General features: G+C 48.9%; 1 protein-coding gene and 1 long non-coding RNA gene across 7 annotated transcripts in view; one reads left to right on the top strand and one right to left on the bottom strand.

Moving 5' to 3' along the window:
- The window catches only part of FGD5 (FYVE, RhoGEF and PH domain containing 5), a 120682-nt gene that overhangs the window by 51908 nt on the left and 53827 nt on the right, over window positions 1-14947 (top strand). The window lies entirely within an intron of this gene.
- Window positions 13275-14947, bottom strand: part of LOC113257214 (uncharacterized) — a 66931-nt gene continuing 65258 nt past the window's right edge. The window contains exon 6 of the long non-coding RNA XR_008959135.1: window positions 13275-13855. This is a non-coding gene — a long non-coding RNA (uncharacterized LOC113257214). The remainder of the gene's footprint in view (window positions 13856-14947) is intronic.

Below are 14947 nucleotides of genomic sequence, written 5' to 3'. Positions count from 1 at the left end.
CTGACTAGCCTCGTTCAGGTACCTTATATGGTGTCCGTCTCCCATTCTTTGTCATTCTGTCCTTCCAAGGCTGGGCTAGTAGGTGGATCACGTTGATTAAAGACTGTGTCTGTGGAAGCGCTCAGCAGAAGTGCCTGGCACTTAACCTAGCTTTGTATAAATGGTCATGTCTTTCATTTTGTTTTCATACCCTTGATTTCATTTCATTTATCTCTCTGGTCAGGGTCTTCATAACGTGGCCTCCCTAGGGCTATGGGAATGCTGAAGGGGGTTTTCCCACCTGGCTCCTCTTCAGTCCTTCCCCCTGTGGCTCCTGACCCTTCCTCTCCCTCTCTGGATAGAGTGTGCTGTCTTCCGCAATCCATGCCTCTTTGGTTCCTTACAAGTTCAAGGTTAATACCACCACCACTTGGGTGTAGTGGAGGACACAGAAATTAAGTAACTTGCCCAAGGCCACTCTGCTAGTGATTAAAGGGGTTGGACTCAAAACCAGGTCTGGCTGGCTCCAAGCCTGCTCTTTGTTTGCTTGTTTGTTTGTTTTCCCCCCTGTAGCCCTGGAAGCCTTCTCTTACCTCTCCACTTCTTCCCCTCTCCCCAAAAAGAACTGTTGCCTGTTTGAGGGCAAGGGAGAGGAGCTTTGAGTTAGTGGTGCCAGTTAGAGATGATTGTGGCTTTTCTAGGCATCCCGCGGGGTCGTGGAGCCTGGGAGCAGAAAGATAGTTGCTATTTGGGATTTGGTCCCCACTCTGAAGCTGGGAGTTGGGTACCAGGCCAGGAAGAGTCGAAGGGCTGACGGAGCAGTGGGGCGTCCCCTATGCAACTTTCTGTACCTCAGGGTCCCCCACCTAGTGATGGTTCCCCACCATAGCACCGGGTTCTCTGTTAAACCTTCCTCTGGGACCACCTGCATCTCCTCCTCCAGCTGTGTTACCACTGGCCAGTCACTTCCCATTATAGGACCTCAGCTTCCCCATCTGCAAAATGAGAACATTAATAGTAACTGGGCTGTAGGAGGGTTGAATGAGGGCACAGATGTAAAAGTGCCAGCTACGTAGTAGGGGCATGATAACCATCTGTTGTTCCTGTCTGGGAAGCAGAGGGGGAGAGGGAGAAGGGAGGGTCCTATTTGCTCAGGACCATTGTAAAGACATGAAGTCCTAGGGTCCTGGACATTGGTGGTCATCTGGGTCAGCTTCCCAGCCTTGTGGTCTCCAGGCCATTGCATGGACACCCCCAGGAGCTTGCAGGAGGTGGGGTGGTATAGGGAATGAGAAGTTCAAACTCAGCTTCGATGCTCGCTAGCTGAGTAACTAGCAAATGGGCAATTCCTTAACCACTCTGCCCCTCCGTTTCCCCTTCTGTAAAACTGGGAAGACAATAGTGGTGCCTACTTCACAGTAGTTTTGAGAGTGAATAAATCTGAGGAGACAAATGCCTGGCACACAGTAAAAGAACACATGAAGGTCAGAGTGGGTGGGACCGTGGGTAGGATAGGGAAGCAACCTATGCAAGGTCCAGTAGAGCTCAGTGATAACGACAGGGTTGCAGAACTGAGGCAGCTCCTGCCAGGCACAGGGACTTCTTCTGTGTCCTGGAGTCAGAGCCACGTAGAACCAATGGCCAGCCAAAGGCGGGGCCCACATCAGGAGCTGGGCTTGGAGACACTAGCATCCTGTCATTCTGAGAGCACAGAGGGAGAAGCGTGGGTCTAGACTCCTCAAGGCAGGTCAGTTCACCCTTGGGAGCCCAGCCTTCTCACCTACCAAATGTACCGAGCATCCCTTCCCTTCTGCCCTCGAGGCTTTCGTAATGAACCACAGTGGCAATCACCTTTAAAAATCAAGTTTTCGTTGCATGAGGCATGCTCCACTGGGTTCTCCTCATAAAGTGTGAAGTCATTACAGGTGAGGGTTAGATGCTCTGGGGTACTCATTCCTAGTTCCTGTGTCCCCATGGAGGTAGCTGTGGTACACAGTTTGGTGTGTATCTTTCCAGAACCTTTTCCCTGCATTCATCTGTGTGTATCATTCATTATGAGTGGAAAATGGAGGGTACTGTTTGTGGAGTTGTTGTTTTCATATGTTGAATATATCAAACTATAAGAAACCTGGTGTAACTGGGTTGCAGTCACTCGCTGGTATCGTAGAGACTGTTGCACATTGCTACACAGCGTCCTTTTATTTTTACTGCTGTATGGTGTTCCAATTTATGGATACGCTGCCCTTTATTTTGCTCTCCCCCTGCTGAGGGAACTTACGGGGTTTCTAATTTGTGTGCTCTACCAACAGAATCACAGTGCACTTGCTCACACACCTCCTTATGCACATGCTTTTCTCTAGGGTAGATCTCAGAAAGGGATTGGTGGGCCAGAGAGGTGCACTTTCGATCTCCGTACCTGCCACTACGGTGACCCCCAAGAGGCCATGACAGCGCACTCCCTCCTGGCAGCCCTCAGTGCAGAAGAGTTCGCAAACTGCTGGGCTGTGGTGTAAATATGAAGGGAGGTTTCTGGAGGGAGCAATCTTTCCTGGCTCGTTCTTGCTGTAGAAGTTTTGGTGGCATGGGAGGTGGGGAGAAGGAGCATTTACTCCTCATTCTTTCATCTTCCACTGTGTCTGAAAATTCTACTTCCTCAGAAGGCAAAGACCTCTCCCCTTCTGTGCCTCCATTACATCAAGGAGGGAAAAGGAGCCAGATTTCCCATCTCCAGCCACCTCCTAGGAGCAGACCTAAGGAAAGTGTGAATGATAGTGGAATTGCTTCCCCTGGGGCCTCGGGAGGCATGTTTGCGGTGAGCCCCACCCTTCCTAGAGTTTGATGTAAAAATAAATGTAAGGTGATGAGCTCCACTCTTCCAGATGTTTTGAGGTGGCCATGTCAGAAGGAGAGAGATTTGGATCAGGATGGGAAGCTGAACCCAGCTGTCCACCCACCCACCTGTCTGACTTCTCCCTCTCTTCCACTCAGAGATATTCAGGGGGTATGGGTTAAAGGAAAGAGAGGGCAAAAAAGGAAAAGCAAAAAGGACATAAAAATAGATCCAGCTGTGAAAGGAGACAAAGGCTGCCTGGCATGTCACTCCTCCCTGACAGCAAGCCTTGTTTTCAGACTAACTGAGACTGTTCAAGCTAAATACCAGCTCTCCGGAGACCAGCCCAGGAGTTGGTGGCCTCTCCGAGCCACCTCCTCCCTCCACCTCCTCCTCCCTTTGTGTGAGTCCTGTTGTCACCACATTTCCCTGATGGGTCCACCCTCGAGCCCAGGCAGAAATTTGCCCTGTCCTCTGGAACAGGCCTGTCCTGCCGTGATGCCCTCCCCAGCCCTGCCCAGACAGGTCATCTTTTCGCTGGCTGCACCCACGGTCCAGGCGGCCTGGTCTGGGCCTTCTGCTGGCCTCGTGCCCCCAGACCTTGCACCTGCCACCTCGCCCTGACCATCTGCTTGAACCCCAGTTATTTCCATTAGGCCAGTCTCCCACCTGGCTTAAATGCCGACATATGCTTTCTTCATGCCAGTCTTACAACCGGTTGTGCAGCCCTGAACATTGGCTCCATGGCATGTGCTCACTCCTCCTAGTCCCTGGGAGGCCCTCCTAAACCTGCAGAAGCTTCCTCAGGCTGCAGCCTGTTCTCCTTCCCAGAAAACAACCTCGCCCCCGGGTGAACATGAACTCCCTCCCGTCTGCATCTTCTCTTGTATCCTCACTCAGTTTCTCCCCGTCCCTCCCCTTCAGCAGAAATTTATTTACTAAGTAGCCACTGAGCACCTCCTATGCCAGGCACCCTTCCAAGGGCTTAAGATCCAGCAGCTACAAGACAGACCAGGTGCCTCCCTGCCCTGGTGGAGTTTCTACTCCAGTGAAGGAGATGAGCAGTCAGTTAGAAGGCTCCTAAGGTGGGCTTAGGCTGTGGAAGGGCTATCACATCAAACACACAGAACAAACCCTGGTGGTGGGAGCAGGGCTGCAGGGGTGGGATGAGGGGGGAAATTTAAGCGGAGAGGGTAGAGAAGGCTTTTTTTTGCAATTAAAAAATGTATTAAAATACACATAACATAAAAACCCACCATCGTAACTATTTTTAAGTGTATAGTTCAGTGGCATTAAGTACACTCACCCTGTCGTACACCACCGCTACCATCCATCCACAGAACTCTTTATCTCCCCAAACTGAAACTTCGTCCCCATGAAACACTAACTGCCCACCCTCTTCCCCAGCCCCTGGCTGCCACCATGCTACTTTCCACGTCTACGATTTTGACTGCTCTGGGGACCTCATGTAAGTGAGTTGGGGTTATATGGAATTTGTCCTTCTGTGACTAGTTTATTTCACAGCATAATACCCTCAAGGCACATCCATGTTGTAGCCTGTGTCAGAGTTTCCTTCCTTTTTAAGGCTGAAGAATATTCCACTTGTATGTACACATCACATTTTGTTTGTCATTCATCCACCAATGGGGACTGGGGTTGCTTCCACTTTTTGGCTGTTGTGAGTAATACTGCTATGAACGTGGTACACAGATGTCTCTTCGAGACATTGCTTCCAGTTCGTTTGTGTATGTCCCCAGAAGCGGAGTTGCTAAATCATATAATTCTATTTTTAATTTTTTGAGGAACCGCCATATCATTTTCCACAGTGGCTGCCCCATTTTACATTCCACCAGCAGTGGGGAAGGGTTCCAGTTCCTTAGAGAAGGCCTTTATGATGGGGAGGAAACCTTTCAACAGGGAGCTGAATAGTGTGAGCCAGCAAGAACTGGCGGGGTCTAGGGACAGAGCATTCTGGGCAGAGGACAGCAGCACAGAGGCAGGACGGTGAGAATGAGCCTCGAGAGCGAGACCAGCTCAGCAGACTGGAGCACAGGAGAGGGAGATGGGCTGCAGAGATTCTTTAGGACTTCCCTCACCCACAGACATATTCAAGTCTTCCCCACGCCCCTACCTCCCTTACTGCCGTCATCCACCCTGCACAGCCCTCCCTGACCTCCATGAGCCAGGGTCTCCATGCTGTCCACCCCAGACCCTGAGCCTCAGCTCTGGTGGTCTCTCGCCTTGGAAGTTCCCTCTTCTCTTGTTTTTTACTGGCTGCCTTTGTTCTGGTTCTCTCCCTACTTCTGTGGCTGTCCAACTCTGTGCCCCCACACCAGGCATTTATTTCCCAAGGCTCCTGAGCTCTTCCATCCCCATCCATCAGTCATCCTGTGTTCTGCTCAGGCAGCCCATTCCAGGCCAGCAGCCTAGGGCGGAGTTACTAGAGCTGACCTCCTGGTCTGACCCCTCTCTGCAGCCCAATGCTCCAGCCTCCAGCTAAACTTTTGGTCGCTTCTTGGAAGCCCCACATATACTGTCGTCTCCTCTTATTCACAGTTTTGCTTTCCGTAGTTTCAGTTACCTGTGATGAGCTTGATCTAGAAGCAAGTGATCCTCCTTCTGACATATATTCAGAAAGCCAGGAGTCACCTAACACCATGTCACAGCACCCACATCACTTATATCTCTTGATGTCATCATGTAGGCATTTTATCATCTCGTATCATCATAAGAAGAATCAGGGTGTGTGCGGTACTATGAGGTACTGTATAAGATATTTTTAGAGAGACCACATTCACGTAACTTTTATTGTAATATATTATTATAATTGTCCTATTTTATTACTAAGTACTTTGCCACTTTATTTTTTTTTTTAAGATTTTGTTTATTTATTTATTTGAGAGAGAGAGTGCACGTGCACATGAGCAGGGGGAGGGGCAGAGGAAGAAGCAGGCTCCCCGCTGAGCAAGGAGCCCCATGTGGGGCTCGATCCCAGGACCCCAGAATCATGACCTGAGCCAAAGGCAGCTGCTTAACAGACTGAGCCACCTAGGCGCCCCCGTGCCTACTTTATAAATTAAACTTGATCATAGGCGTGTATGTCTAGGAAGAAACATACTGTATGTAGGCATACTGCATTTTATTGCGCCCACTCTGTTGTACTTCACAGATACTGCATTCTTCACAAATCGAAAGTTTGTGACAACTCTGCACCAAGCAAGTCTGTTGGCACCATTTTTCCAGCATTTACTCACTTCGCATCTCTGTGTCACATTTTGGTAATTCTCACAGTGTTTCAAACTTTTCATCATTATCATATTTGTTATGGTGATGTGTGATCAGTGATTACAACTCAGCATTTTGTAGCAAAAAAGTATTTTTAATTATGGTACATACGTTGTTTCATACTTAATAGAATACAGTATGGTATAAACATAATTTTTATGCATCAGGAAACCAAAAAATTTATTTGACTCACTTTACTGCGATATTTATTATAATGGTCTGGAAGGACCCACAATATCTGCAAGGCATGCTCCTGTGGCGTTTGGCACTATCTGTGGTCTCCGGCATTCTCTGGAGTCTTTAGACCTATCCCCCAAAGATAAGGAGGGTCTCCTGTACCTCTGACTCAGCACATCGCAGACTGAACTTGGCATCTTCCCATCCCCTCGGCCTGCTTCCCCTCTTGTGCCTGCCATTCTGGGTGTTGGCACCAGATGCTAAAGATTTGAACTCCCTGGCATTTCATCTTCTATTGTCATGTGTTAATCACAGATCAAATGAAATTCAGCAAACTCCAAGGTCTTTGGCCAGGCATCATGAAGGATTCAAAAACAAGTCTGTCCATTCTTCAAACCCACCTCAGGGTCTTTGGACTTGCAGTCAGCTCCACCTGAAGCACTCATCCCACCCTTCGCACAGCTGGCTAAGGGTTTCAAATGAAATGTCACCTCCTCAGAGAGGTCTCCCCTGCTCACTCTGCAGTGCTCAGTTGCAGCATTCCTGTCTACTTCCTTCCTCATGTTTATCTCAAGCTGTGATCATGTGTTTCTTCTTCTGCTTACTTGCATGCCATTTGCCTTTCCCTGTAAGCATAGCTCCAAGAGGGCAGGACCACTTTTTTTTTTTTTTTTAAGATTTTATTTATTTGTTTGAAAGAGGGAGAGAGTGCGTTCACGAGTGGTGGGGGGAGGGGCAGAGGGAGAGGTAGACTCCCCACTGAGCAGGGAACCCGATGCAGGGCTCGATCCCAGGACCCTGAGATCATGACCTGAGCCAAAGGCAGACGTGTCACCGGCTGAGTCACCCAGGCGCCCCTGGTGCCACACTTCTTTTCACGTTTATGTCTTTATGGCCTGGCACATAAAATAGTACTCAGTAAATATTCTCAAAAAAACTAATAAATAAATGAATACATTAGACTCAGTTCCTGCAGTCAAGTAAGGAAAACAAACCTAGATGCATGACAGTTTGATAAATGAAAACCTTTGTTTGGTCCTGTATAATTTACTTTGCACAGTGAGGGGCAGAGCTGGGAGCCTGCCTGGCTTCTCACCAGCTCCCCAGTAATGAGGCAGAGGGTGTGACTGTTCAGCAGAGTAAACAAGAGACATTTCAAGACAGTGTGAGCGGTGGAGCATGAGGGACACAGACTCTCAGAGACTAGGGGCTCAGAGGTCTAGAGGCGGCTAGGACACCTGCATGTCCCATACCCCTTGTTCAGGGTCCTGGAGGGCTGGGTGTGGAGACAATTAGGATGCCCTGACCCTAAGAGAGCTTGTTCTGTGGCTGATTTTCCTCTCTGCTATGTCTAGATATGCCCGTGGCCCCAGCGTGGGATTGGGGCCACCATCACATTCACCCTCCCTTTCTCCTTCCTGGCCTTATGGCAGCTGCTCTGTGTACCTAGTCTGCAGCCCTGCAGCCCAGAGTTGGACTTGGAGACCTGCAGCCCCCCAGGAACCCCCCCAGACTCACGGCACCAGGATCCATATGTTCACCAGATCCCCAGCAGTGTGTGTCTGCTCACTGAAGTTTGAACCCTGGCCTGTGTACATCAGCCAGCCAGTCTGTATGGAGCCCCCACAGGGCCCTCAGCCCTCCAGGTGCCAGGAAAGAAGCCAGTGTGGTGCCCAACCATGAGGCACTCACAGCCAAGGTGGAGAGTGAAAAAGCTGCTGACATGATAGTCTCTAAACCTTATATTTATGTTTTTTGCTCTTTTCTGAATATTATATCTCATGAGTTAAAATCAACGGCTGCCTGTGAGATAGAACAGTTGTGGGGCAGCCCCAGTGTCCTCAGCTATGTGAACTAAGCTCCAAATAGGATAAGTGGCTCAAGTCTTAAAAGTCAGGACAATCAGGGAGGCTTCCAGGAGGAGGTGAGGTCTTAGTGCTTCACAAAGGAGAGTAGGGTGTAGTTAAGTGAAAAGGAGAAGGAACGTACATAGGAGGCACAAACAGACAGTTTGAAATACAGCCATTGACTGGCTTCTTGAGGTCATGGCTGGTCCTTTCTTGACCTGACGTGAGATGGTGAGGACAGGAAGACCAAATATCATATGAGCCTTTTCAAACAGTGAGAACTTGCCAATCACAGTTACAACCACTCTCTTAGGATTCTAGAAGCTGAGAGAGCTGACGGGCATTTTGATATCACTTGGTTTTGTTTTTACTGCGGTAAGAACACTTCACATTAATTCTACCCTCTTAATGTCCATTGACGGATGAATGGGTAAACAAAGTGTGGTCTGTTCATACAATGGAATATTATTCGGCCTTAAAAAGGAAGGAAATCCCGTCACATGATACAGCATGGATGAACCTGGAGCACATTGTGCTAAGTGAAGTAAGCCAGTCACAGAAGGACAAATGCTGCATGATTCCATTTACATGAGGGATCTAAAACAGTTGAAGCAGAGAGTAGAATAATGGTTGCCAGGGGCTGGGGGAGAGGGAAATTGAGAGTTGCTATTCAGGGGGTATAGTGTCCCAGTTATGCAAGAGATTGCTTTGTCTTACAGGAAGGAAAACTACAGCTCACAGAGAAGCCATTGCCTGCTGGGGGTTATTCAGCAGGTTTGAGGCAAAGTCCACAGTAGATTCAGGTTTCCTGGTCTCTCATTCGGGGCCTTCCCAGATGCTTCTGTGAATATATTACAAACTGCATCAGAAGCAAAGATTCCCTCCAAAACTAAAAGTTTCTTAAAGCATATAGGCCAAAGCCAGACTCAAGCAGCCTGGCTTCAGGAACTAGAATAAGGCAGGTGTCAGCATGAGCTGGAGGCAGCCACTTGGTCCTGGGGAGCCAGGAGACTTCTGTATGGTCCCACCTTCTCCCTACCCTCCTCCTCGCTTGTGTCGCCTCTCTTTCACCATCTTTATCCCTTCTCTGCCTCCTGTGGGAGCACAGGTGACAGGTGGGATAAAAATGAGCCATGCCTCCCTGAGCCCCTGTCTCTGAGTTTCCCAGTGGCCGCTGAAGGCTGTGCTGGACACCCTGACCTGAATTCCCAGGGGAAAGACAATGTGTGTGATGGTGGTGCCTGGAGGGACTTTGGAGACAGCACTCTCCAAGAGTCTGGTGACACTTGTGAGTCCTGAGCACTCTCCCTTCTCCAGATGTGGCCTCGGAACACTCCAGCAAGCCCCCTCACTGGGACCCTCTCAGGATTTCCCCAGGGCTTGACACAGCCAGAGAAGGCAGTCCCTCCCCAGTTCTGGGTGGATTTTTCTTTCAATGGGCTGTGTGGCTGAGGAGGCTGGCAAATCCAGAGCATCAGGATGCCTGCCTTGGGGCTCTGCAACCTCTCAAGGTTAGTGTGTGACTTAGAGACACTTCCAGAGATCGTAGGGAAGTTCCGGCACAGGGACCTGCAGGAACCGAAAAGGCCCAGAGGTAGGGAAAAACAAGGTGTAAAATTGTGTTCCGTGGGGCATGGAGGAATGCAGGAGAGGTGTCCGGAAAGGGTCTCTAGGCTGAATCACAGGCAAAGGGTAGGACTTACCTGTGCCTCATTTCCCTCATCTGCAAAATGGAGATAATAAGAATAGTACCTTGCTCATAGGTTGTTGGAAGGATTCAGTGAGAATACATGTAAAAAACTAGAGCCATTCTTAGCACATAATAAGTGTTCAATGAATGCTAGCTATTCTATTATGACGTAGGTATTATTATTATTATTATTATTATTATTATTATTATTATTACAGCTGCGTTACAGATGAGGCTCAGAGAAGAGAAGTCATCTGTTCAAGGGCATAGGTGTAGGAAGGGGTAGAGTCTAGGATTTGAACCCAGGTCTTCCGACACCAGAGTAGGGGCTCTCAGCATCATTCTGGATGATGAGTCCTTTCTGCAAATGCTAGGGAACCATAAGAGGCACTCGGGACTGTAAGTGACAGCAAAAGGTGGCCACCATGACCTAGGATGGATTGGAGTAGGTGAAAGACTGGAGCTCCCAAAGAGCTAAGAGACAAGTTCAGTTGAGGGTAGAGGTATGCTAGGAGCTCTGGTCCAAGATGGTGACCAGAAAGCTCATCACTTCCAAGGTAGGGAAGTTCTGAGTGTGGAGAAGGGCCAGGCTAAGTGGAGTAGATGTACATGTGGCAAAAGTCATTGGAGAAGGAGGTGTCAAGGAGCTGAGAGGCAGAGGGTCCTGGTGTGGAGAGTGGAGTGCCCTGGTAACCACAGATAGGGAGAACCGAGCCAAGCACCAAGACCCAGGACATGGGGCTTGACCAGAGGCTGACAGAGACAAGCGTGGAAGGAAGGAGGTGGCTGTTTAAAGGCAGAGCAGATGTGAACCCAGGAGTCCTGTAAGTAGGAAAGGTGGTGAGAAACCAGGAGCTTTCGAGACGATTTCTTCGACTTTTGCCAAGTAGGACATTGTGGAGAAGGAACGTGTGGCTCCTGGGCCTACTTGGGACCCTCCTGAGGGCCAGGCCATAAAGCCGGGGGTTTGTTGGCCTGCTTTTCACAATAATAATAATTATTACTATGACTATTACACAGTGATAACGATGCCTCCCTCCTCTGTGGCTCCTCACTGAGATGAGCTTTTCCACTTACAATCCTGTATGAGCTTTGCAACAGCCTCTAAAACAGCAGTTGTCAAAACCTTTTGGTCTCACACCTCTCTCTCCTCTTAAAAATGATTGAGGACCCCATAGAGTTTTTGTTTCTGTGAGTTTCATCAGTCAGTATTTGCCACATGAAAGGGTAACACTGAGAAAACTTTTAAACATCTTTTAATTCATTTAAGAATAACAGTAATAGGTCCATTGCATGTTAAAATAAATGGCATTTTTTATGAAAAATAACTTTTCAGAAAAACTTAGGAGCATAACATTGTTTTTCCATTTTTGCCAATATTCATAACATCTAGCTTCCTAGAAGACAGCTGGATTCTCCCGGCTGCCTCTGTGCTCAGGCTGTTGGAATTGTTGTTTGGGCCAGCTTCCCAGAGAAGTAGTCAGAAAAGGGAGACAGAACCCCAGAGGTTCTCAGGTCACGGTTGGGGAACTGCGCTTCTAGAAGGAAGCTAAGCACCTGCATGTAATAGCTGGAAAACTGAGGCATGGAGACAGAGGACTAGGACTTCTAGCTCTTTCTGTGACTGCTACCAGAAGGGTCCCTAAAGGAGGACTAGCCCTCCCAGGTTGGTCCCAGAATAGCCAGGGTTGACTGGCTGGTTTGCCTGGGGCCTGGGGAGGAAGTGCAGGACTGGGCGGCCCTGGGGAACTGGGAAGATAAGCTGCCTCGGCCTTGGGCAGAGGGGCCAGTGGTGGCCTGATATAACACCCACAGCGTCAGCCTGAGAAACATGATAGCGCAGGCCCTGGCGCCCCCAGCCCCCACACTCCTGGGAGGAACCCTGTTCCCAGAAGTCTGTCCCTGGACACTGCCGTCAACCTCGGAGTTCATTTCCTGGTTAAACAAACATCTATATTAAATGGCCCGGGTGGGCAACGCCCAGTAGCAGCTTCTGAGGAGAGCCTCGGGCACATGGCCTGCCAGGCCCCCTTCTTGTCCGGCTGGTGAAGACACATCCATCATCAGCAGAGTCACTAAAGCAGTACGGCCCCATGCGTCCCGCCCGGAGTCTGCCCGTCTGGCAGGAGGGGTTGGGAAGGACGTGCAGAGTGGCCCGTGCCCTAGCCCTACCAGAAGTCTGCCCTTGACAGCTTTGAGATTGAAACAATGGTAATGGTGGCAACTCCAAAAGTTGGGGTGGGCCCGACCACTCCCATCCATCATCTCATCGTCTCGTCCTGGCAGGTGGGAGTGCTGACCCCATCTTCAGGATGAGGACATGGAGGCATCTGAGGAGGGCTTGCCCTCAGCCGCATAGCCACTCGTGGCCTGGCTGGGATGTGGGTCCAGGCATCCTGACTTCCAGCCTAGTTCTCTTTCCTGTGTAGCATGGTAGGCACTGCTCCAAGGGTCAGAGATTAGAGAGAACCTAGTCAGAGGACTAGCCTGGGCTCCCCCTGGAGTGCCAGACTCCTGCTACCACCTTTCCAGTACAGTGAAGGATAAGTGTTTCCAACTTGAAAACCCCTGCCATCTATAATGAGCAGAGATGCCATTTATCACCAAGTGCTTACGTGCCAGATGCACTGCTAAGTGCTTGGTTTCTGAAGCTGGACTACCCGGTTTTGAATTTTGGCTCTCCCACTTACTAGCAGTGACTTTGGGCAAAGGTTAGAACTTATCTGTGCCTCAGTTTCCTCATCTGCAAAATGGAGATAATAAGAATAATACCTTGCTCATACGTTGTTGGGAGGATTCAGTGAGAACACACGTAAAAAGCTAGAGCCATTCTTAGCACATACTAAGTGTTCAATGAATGCTAGCTGTTATTAAGTGGGTATTATTATTATTATTATTACTACTACTACTGTCTCTGTGTTACAGATGGGACTCAGAAATCACCTGTTCAAGGGCATAGGTGTAGGAAGGGGTGGAGATTTGAACCCAGGTCTTCTGACATCAGAGCACAAGCTCTCAGCGTCATGCTGGATGACAAGTGAGCATTGAGTCACAGGCCCCTGGGAGATAGGAGGTCATCTTGTCTTCATTTTATAGGGGAAGAACCCAAGCTTGAGATCTCCTGACCTCTGTCCTTTCTCCACAAAGTCATTCTTTTGATGGAAGCTTGACCACAGGGTTTCTTAGCTGTTAAGGCTCGTCCTGGCAGAATATTTTTTCCATTGCAAGAGTTTTGTTTACAAAGCCTTTTCACATGTGGGACTCTGCAGGAGCCCCTGCTTGGGAGGAGTGAGCTTCTCTTGTCCACAGAGCCCCACACTAGCCCTGCAGATGCAGAAGGCAGATGGTGAGTCACGATTCGGCGCCTGTGGGAGGGCCGGAGGCCAGGTGAGACTGGAGGTCTCTGCAGGCCTCGCTATTTCCCCTCCTGCTCCATGGATGCTGTGACAGCCCACCAAGAAGCAGCAGTGAGATGCAGGAGGGAGACTGACCGAGGGCCCAAGTTCTGCCCTACTTGGGTGGCCTTGGAGAGAATGAAATCTCCAAAAACACTTTCCTTCTTAGCCAAGCAACTATTCGGGATGAAACAGCTAGAGACGGGAACTCATTTATTGAATACCTACTGTGTGCCAGGCACTGTATCTCATTTCATTGATTTGTTCAGTTGTTGATTGAACATCTCCCGTGTGCAAGGACGGCATCAGGTAGTGTGGCTGCTGTGAAGAAGAGCACGCAAGATGAACGGTTATAACAAGTGGCTCTTGCCAAGGGGTGAGGTTTTGCTTCCCCCGAGGACATTTGGCAATGTCTGGAAACATTTTCAGTTGTCACAACTTGGGGTGGGGGTTGCTCCTGTCATCCAGTGGGTAGAAGCCATGGATACTAATTAATGATCCTACAGTATATAGGACCGACTTTGCAACCAAAGCTGCCTGGCCTAAAATGTCAGTAGTGCCAAAGCTGAGAAACCCTGGAATAGAGAATGACTTTGGGTGATCTTCAGGTCAGGTGGTCAGGGATGGCCACACTGAGGATGTGACGTTTGATCTGAAAAAGTCAGAAAGTAAGAATTAGATCTGGGAAGGAGCGTCACATGCAGAGGGAGCAGCAAGTATAAAGGCCTTGAGTCAGGAATGTATCATCAGAAAGACCAGTGCATGAGGGGCACCTGGGTGACTCAGTCAGTTGGACGTCTGCCCTCAGCTCAGGTCATGGTCCCGGGATCCTGGAATCAAGCCCTGCGTGGGCTCCCTGCTCATCAAGGAGGCTGCTTTCTCCCTCTCCCCTCACCCCCATTCGTGCTATATCTCTTTCTCTCAAATAAATAAGTAAAATCTTTAAAAAAGAAAAAGACCAGTGCACGAAATTGGGCTGATTGTTCTCCACCGTATTTCGGATGAAACAACTGAAGCTCAAAGGAAACAGCCTGCCAGCCGCCATACAATCACACAACGAAGGAGCCAGAATTTGAACTTGGATATGCTTCGTCCCAGAATCTCTTTGCTTTCTTTCCACTGCCTCAACTGCTACTCTCAGAGGAGTGGCTCAGCCTTCATTTTGCTGTTGAGACCTGTCCCCTACTTGACCCTGTAAATTATTTTTTTCTTATTCCATCCCTGAGCATTTGGTTCAGTCCCTGGTTCCTACCTCAATAACGAAAACCACAAAGATAATGATCGCCATTACTTCTGTATGGCTTACTGTGCACTAGACACTATTCCGTGTGAGAGATATCTAAATAGACGCATAGACAAGAGATAGAGAGATACCTCTCTGTAATACACTCATTTAGTTTGCACAATGTGCAGGTGTTAAGTACCCTTATTCTGTTGTGCCCATTTTACAGATAGGAAAACTGAAGTATAGAAAGGCTAATTCAACTAGTAAAAGGCAGAAACAGGAATTGAGCCCATACTACCTAGTTCCAGAGTCTGTGCTCTTAAGCAAAACACTGTGTAGTTGCTCTCTCAACAGGTAGTGAGTTTCTGGTCATTAGAGTAGATCATTCACTTGACCAGTGGCTCCTCGAATTTAGTCACATATAAGTTCTGCATAGAACAGAATTTAGAGGTCACTTTATTCACACATGGGGACACTGAGGCCCAGCCTTAGAAAGTGACTTTTGCAAGTTGTACCGGG

The sequence above is a fragment of the Ursus arctos genome, unplaced genomic scaffold (assembly GCF_023065955.2).
Source record: "Ursus arctos isolate Adak ecotype North America unplaced genomic scaffold, UrsArc2.0 scaffold_14, whole genome shotgun sequence".
NCBI classification, from domain to species: domain Eukaryota; kingdom Metazoa; phylum Chordata; class Mammalia; order Carnivora; family Ursidae; genus Ursus; species Ursus arctos.
The sequence above is the reverse complement of the archived record's forward strand: the minus strand, read 5'-3'. Positions and strand labels throughout refer to the sequence as shown.